Source organism: Bubalus kerabau, chromosome 13, assembly GCF_029407905.1.
Source record: "Bubalus kerabau isolate K-KA32 ecotype Philippines breed swamp buffalo chromosome 13, PCC_UOA_SB_1v2, whole genome shotgun sequence".
Classification (NCBI taxonomy): Eukaryota; Metazoa; Chordata; class Mammalia; order Artiodactyla; family Bovidae; genus Bubalus; species Bubalus kerabau.
This window is the reverse complement of record NC_073636.1, coordinates 22,351,105-22,357,780: the sequence shown is the minus strand read 5'-3', so window position 1 is coordinate 22,357,780 and position 6,676 is coordinate 22,351,105. Positions and strand designations below refer to the sequence as shown.

At 43.2% G+C, this 6,676-nt stretch overlaps 2 long non-coding RNA genes across 2 annotated transcripts; both read right to left on the bottom strand.

The window, feature by feature from the left end:
- Positions 1–220: 220 nt before the first annotated feature.
- On the bottom strand, positions 221–2,924 carry LOC129625254 (uncharacterized). The gene is made up of 3 exons (XR_008701291.1): positions 2,873–2,924; positions 1,963–2,042; positions 221–300 (listed from the first exon to the last, which is right to left on the bottom strand). It is a non-coding gene; the product is annotated as an uncharacterized LOC129625254 (long non-coding RNA).
- Positions 2,925–5,010: 2,086 nt separating this feature from the next.
- On the bottom strand, positions 5,011–6,239 carry LOC129626219 (uncharacterized). Its single transcript, XR_008701837.1, has 3 exons — positions 6,147–6,239; positions 5,893–6,020; positions 5,011–5,593 (listed from the first exon to the last, which is right to left on the bottom strand). It is a non-coding gene; the product is annotated as an uncharacterized LOC129626219 (long non-coding RNA).
- Between the last annotated feature and the right edge of the window lie 437 nt (positions 6,240–6,676).

The window sequence follows — 6,676 nt, the reverse complement described above, 5'->3', positions numbered from 1 at the left end:
ATGAGTCAACTCTTCGCATGAGAATAGTGCTAGTTAAAAATGAGAGGAAAATAACACAGAAACAACTTAAAAAAAATTTATTTATTGGCTGTGCTGGATCTTTGTTGCTGTGTGGGCTTTTCTCTAGCTGCACAGAGCGGGGTCTACTCTCTAGCTGCGGTGTGCAGGCTTCTCAACGTGGTGACTTTTGTTGTTGCAGAGCACAGGCTTTAGAGCCCAGGTTCAGTAGTTGTGCTGCATGGGCTTAGTTGCTCCATGGCATGTGGCATCTTCCTGGACCAGGGATTGAATCTGTGTCTCCTGCATTGGCAAGTGGATATTTTACCACTAAGCCACTAGGGAAGCCCAGAAACAATTTTCTTTTAAAGGAAGTTTTACTTGTGTTACTACGGATATATTCATAAACCAAATAGCATTCAGACAGACACTTTTAATTCAGAACTGCAAGTATGAGAAGGATTTTTGGGCTTGGACTAGCATGTATTTTGGCCACAATTATGATTTAGAATCCTAACAGGATGTTAGGGAGCTCTGTGTTCTACTGCTTGAAAGGGACAAACCTCCCGTGCACAATTGTTTAAGTCACTGCTCACTTAATGATCAGACTTGAACAAGTCTTTCCAGTATTGACTGTGTCAAGGCAAGGACTCAGGAGATGAAGGAACTTGCAGACTTAATTTTTCAACTTGCTGTAACTTAATTTTTCACCTTGCTACTAGGTGGGGGGAGACGTCTGCTTCTAAGGGTGGTTTTGAGAAAATGCTTAACAACTCCTACTCATAAGCCAGTCTGTGTATTCAAAGGGGGGACTTCCTTGTAATCACTTTGTATCGTGCCTGGCAGTTTGGAGATGGACAAGCCTTCACGTGGGAGCTGAGTTTGGTGCTGTAAGGAGGTTGGGCCAGGGCCTTGTGAGTTGTGATTTGGGGGCTGCACTCCATGACACACGCCCTCCCTTCCCCCATTTACTCAGCTTCATTTGTTAAGCATTTACTGTCATGGGATTCAGTGACTAAACTTCCACTCATAGATGGTATGTATAGGGACTCCTTCACATTACATGGGTTTATATGATTAAATCTCTCTCCTGTTAATTAAATCCACAGCAGAGGTTGTAACTTTAATTGTGGTCTCTCTGACTGATTCCCAGTGAAAGATAATGGTTTCTCATTTGATGATGCCATCATTCCTATGCTTCTTTCTGATACAATTAAAGGTGTCATTTGAGAGTGGTATTCCAGATATTTCCACTTGTTTCTAGCACTGTCTAAAATAAGAATGCTTATTTGTTTGGGGCTGACTGCCGTTCAACCCTCATTTGACCTAAGGCAGGAAGGGGGACACCAAGAAATATGTACCATAAAATATTCATGACAAGACTGTGGGATTTATACGAGAAGGAGGTGGGGAGAGAGAAGCAGATATCCTGTTTTCTCCTTTTCCTCCCTCTTGAACTCCAGTCCATCACTAAGCCTCATCTTTCCTGCCTCCAACTCTGCCTGAAGTCTGTGCACTCCTCTCTACCTGCCCTTCTCAGGCCGAGCCGCCTCGCCCTCACCATGATCCTGCACCAGCCCTTCCTTCCACTCCTCTGCTTCTACTCTCTGTCCTTTAGACCTCTACCTAGAAACCTGGGTCATCATTTGTGGGAACAGTCCTGGGCCTGCTCACCCTTTGACTAAACTCTAAACTCAGCCTGTGAGGTGCTTCATGGGCTGTGCCTGGGGTCCCACATCTTCTGTCCTCCACGCCAACACACGCCAGGCAAACTGCTCTCCTCATGGGTCTTCAAGCCTGTGGAGGACTTCTCTGTCTCAGGGCCTTCTGCCTGGAACACTAGGCTCTCACCACCATGCCCTGCCAGCACACACATGTGTGCGTGCACAGAGGTTTGAACACACACACTCACACACACAACTTGCTCATCACAGTTTTGCTGTGGAGTCTTCCTTCTTTCCTTACTTCTTCCTGTCAATTTTCTCCACGAGGTGAGCATCTTGTCAATTTTCTCTTTGAGCACATACTGTGTTCTTCGCACAAGCCTGGAAAATCATAAGCACTAAATATTTGTTGAATGGATAAATGAATGAGACATGTAGAAAGAAGGGGGAAAGAAAGAGAAAAATGAGGATAAATGGGTCTTCCCCACCCTCATAATTTTAAAGTTGAGAAAAGCTTTTGATTTTAAAAAGAATTATAGAGAACATGGTAGGCGAATGGTTATTATATAAACTATCTACTTGGATCATTACCTGTAATTTGTCTGGAAATTTCATTCTAAGCACTGTGAGTTTTGAGTAGCACTTCTGCAAATGGAATTATGCCATGATAAAAATGCTGGCTTTTTAATTGGGAAAGAAAAAAAAAGAAACTTGGAAAGTAATTTTTCTAGGTGAATCTCCAGTATTTTTTATATCTAATAAGATATCAAGTCTGCATATATTTCTCTTCCTGGCTTTCAAGACTTGGTCTACTTTTTCCCAGATTACTAAATGATCTTATTTCTTGTGGTGTTTTAACTATGCACCCTTAACTACATTCATTTATTGAATATATATTTCTGAGTGCCTACTATGTTCCAATACTTTCCAGACTTTTGTACTAATTTCCATATTATTTCCTTTGTTAATGCTACTTTTCCAATTTGGAAAATCACTTTCTATTATTTTTTCCATTCAGCTTTCAGATTCTAGCTCTGTCCTACTTTTTCTAGGAAGCCACTCCTATTTTAACTCAACGATAATTCCTCCATATTTAAAACTCTTTTTGCATGTATGGTCTGTAACAGCCATTTATGGTTTAAATTATTTTTACATGGAGTAGTTTGCTCTCCAGAGACAGACAAAAGGATTTGGGGACTGGAGACACTTACCTGTCTTGTACACCATCTTATCTAGTAGAATTCCTGGAACATAGTAGGTACTCATTAATTATCAGTGGGCTTATTAATTGACCTAATTGCTGCTGTGAGTGCATGGGAACCATAGCAGGTAAGCCCTATGCACCAGAGGCATCTATCCTGCTCTCTCAAGGGCTTGGGAGTCAAACACAGTGGGTGGGCTTGCTTGTGGTTGTGACTGAATGGAAGCCAAAGTATTATCAACAAATGTTTGAGCCTAAAGGGTTGGTCACTCTGATAGCTGAGACAAAAGATATTTCTCCCCCAAATCAATGCCGTGATGTTCAAACACCATCCAGGGAGGAGGAGACTTCAGCCCATTGACATATGGATTCATTGGCAGAGCTATTCCTGTGGCTGGTAAGAGAGTCTGAGACATTATTCACTGTGAGACTCATTTTAAGATCCTCTTCGCTCCTGAGTTCTGCCTCTGTGCTTGCCATGAAACCCTCTAATAACTCAGTCTCCCATATGCTTGCTTCTCATTAGATAACCATAAACAGGCATTCAGACTCCATGAACCTGATTAAGGCAAGCTTACCTCTGAGGGGTGGCAGAGCTACTTTGAAAGGGCTCAGGGAAATCAGGTTTCCTAACCTGCTAGCCTGAGACCAGTCCTTGGGCCGTAGTGACCTCATCAAGGTAATTGCAACCTTGTGGGAACGCTCTGAGCAGCCAGCCATAACATTTGAAACTTGTTAAACTCTCTCCAGATAGCAATTTTAACCTGTATCTTGCTGTGGTTTATTTGAATAGAGGGGAGGAACATTCACTCCTTTGCATCACCTGCCTCTCTCTGGCAGCAATTAGGGAGAAATCTTCATCTAGACTTCTCTATAGGAGAGCGGGATGGGGTGGGAGGTGGTGAGCATAGTTTCCTGTATGTGCTACTGTCTCGCTCTCTCTTGTTTTAGGTCAGGTTTCCTGAGCTTTAGAATTTCCTTCAAGAGAAAAACAAATAAACTCTCAACCCATGATGGCTTTGGAATTCCCCAAAGTCATCTTAACATTCATATCAAATTCTGTCACTTGTTCTTGAAATCCAGGAATAATTTTTAAAATTACTTAGACTAATTTTCCTAAAGTCAACAGCACACAGATCAGGAAAGTAAAGTGAGTTTGACAGGTGAATTGCAGTCAACAGGAGCAGGGTGGGGGCGGTGGGGGAAGATTCTGCTGCTTGCTGTTTTTCAAATGTTTCTTTGCACTAATTCTGCTGCCGTCACCCAGACGCGCCTGCTGCAATAAGGAGACTCGGCAAACAGCAGGGGCTCCAACAAAAATATATTTGAGAACTATTATGCTGTTATGGAAGAAAATTAAAATGAAATTTGACAGTAAGGTACCTCTTTAATTTTGTAAGGAATTTTTGAGAGAAGCTTCTGTTTCACCATCACATATGCTGTTTAACTTTCTTCTCCATTTAAAAAAGAAATTTGAAAATATCAGTGATATTCCTTTTCCTTAAGGAATTTAAAAAAAAATGAATTCACAACTCTGCCTTCAAACAAAAACAGAATTATTGCCTCTTTAAAACTGGTGAGGAATTTCTGTGAAGACAAAGGGTCCCGTGAATGCCAACTTATCTGTGGCATCTGAAATATAGACAGGTCTGTGATTCTGAAGTATTTACTCTATTAACATTTGGACTTGGGTCTCTGTGAGCTGGTAACATGGTTGAGAGAAAATTGTCGTGTCCTACCGTATAGTTTTGCTCTAAGGCATTACCAGTCATCTCCAAGGGTATTGCTGCTGCTGCTAAGTCACTTCAGTTGTGTCTGACTCTGTGCAACCCCAGAGACAGCAGCCCACCAGGCTCCCCTGTCCCTGGGATTCTCCAGGCAAGACCACTGGAGTGGGTTGCCATTTCCTTCTCCAATGTATGAAAGTGAAAAGTGAAAGTGAAGTCGCTCAGTCGTGTCTGACCCTCAGCAACCCTATGGACTGCAGCCCACCAGGCTCCTCTGTCCATGGGATTTTCTAGGCAAGAATACTGGAGTGGGGTGCCATTGCCTTCTCCGCCAAGGGTATTAGAGGGTATTAAATTTCTTAGATAAAAATTAATTTAAATATACTTGAATTTCAAGATATATAAAGTGTGAATTAGAGAGAGAGGTAAGTGACTCCTCCCACCAGAGGAGTATAAATCATGTCATAGGTGGGCAGTGCATGCTTTGGTTCGCAGTGTTGACCCCAGGGACTGTAGCACCCCAGGCTCTCCAGGGTTTCTCCAGGGCTTCAGGCTCTCCAGAATCTCCATGGCATTCTCCAGGCAAGAATACCTGAGTGGGTTGCTGTTCCCTTCTCCAGGGGATCTTCCTGACCCAGGGATTGAACATGGGTCTCCTGAGTTGGCAGGTAGATACTGTCTGAGCCACTAGAAAAGCCCATTGGCCAATCTTATGCTATGTTTGTTTATATATGTTATTTCATGTCTGCATAAAAATAAATCACCATTCTTTAGAGCAAAGAATGTTCATTAAAGTGCATAAAATACATCTGAGTAGTACTGTGACTAGGTAGAAGGAACAATTGCAAAGCCAAGAGCAAGAGCTTCTGATGACTGAGGGGTTTCATGGGGGGAAGGGCAGACGTCTATGTTGAGGCATGAGGTGGCTTTCCTGGATTCGGAGACTTGGCTTTCTCTGATAGATGGTCTTCAAATTGTTGAAGAGTCAGGTAAGCAGATTTGGTCTGAAAGAAAATGATGAACGCAAAAAACATTTCTCGGAAGATCCGGCCATATCTTGGGAGAGAAACAGAAAAGGTCTAAAAATCTCTGTTCTTTTCCAAACACAGGTTGACCTGACTTAATGTTGAGACATCTCTGCTGACTTAATGTTGACCTCGTGACACAGGCTGGGTGTCATGAGGCTCCTGCTTGGGAGAGTGAGAGGAGGAGGGGCGGGGAGTGAGACACACGGGAGTCCTGGGCCAGCCTGGAGGAGGCTGGGAATGGGCGGATGGGCAGAAGAGGATTGTCTAGATCTGACCTGGATCAATGTTGGTCTTTAAGAAGGTCCGCTCCTGCGGGTCCAGGGTCTTATTAGGCTGAGTGTCAGTCAGTGTCAGTTGGGTCTGTGTGTATCCACACAATTTATTAGGGTTCCTGCCTGCAGCGCTAGGAATACAAGCGAAAGGATTCAGTGACTAGAGAGAGGCATAGGGCCAAGTCAAGCTGATAAGGTTTCCCTAAGAATTTAGCAGAAGCCCTGTCAGATGGACTTGGACAAAGAGTGAAAGTCACCTGACAGCCCGTGTGCAGTAAGCAGGCAGATGACCTGGGCTCACAGCAGCCTCCCTGGGCTCTGATTTATTTGCAGTGAGAGCAGTTTCAGGTGGCACCGATTGGTCCATGAAAGCCTACTGATCTCTGGCCTACTTCGGTCAAGACTGATTTAGGAACTTGCCATCGGGCTGGGTTAAACTACAGCAGGGGCCAGGGAAGGCAAGAATAAATACTGAATATAACAGATTCTTTTCACTCTGATCAAGAAACCAAATATCAAAGCCAAATATCTGACATCTGAGTAAGTCCATATGTTAAAACAAGTGAAGACAGGGTTGTTTTGCTTCTTTGAGCTCAGAGACTTTGCAGAGTTTGTCTTCACAAGGGCAGACTGGGCATCAGGTTCTGAAGTATTTAAGAAGATCTATGCCAAGGCAAAGTCCCCATATTTGATGTTTTCACTGCAACAGTGTTCAACAGACAGCATGCTTCCTGTGAGATTCTTTCTTTCAGATAGAAATATCCAGCTTGGCAATTTTCCTTAATCA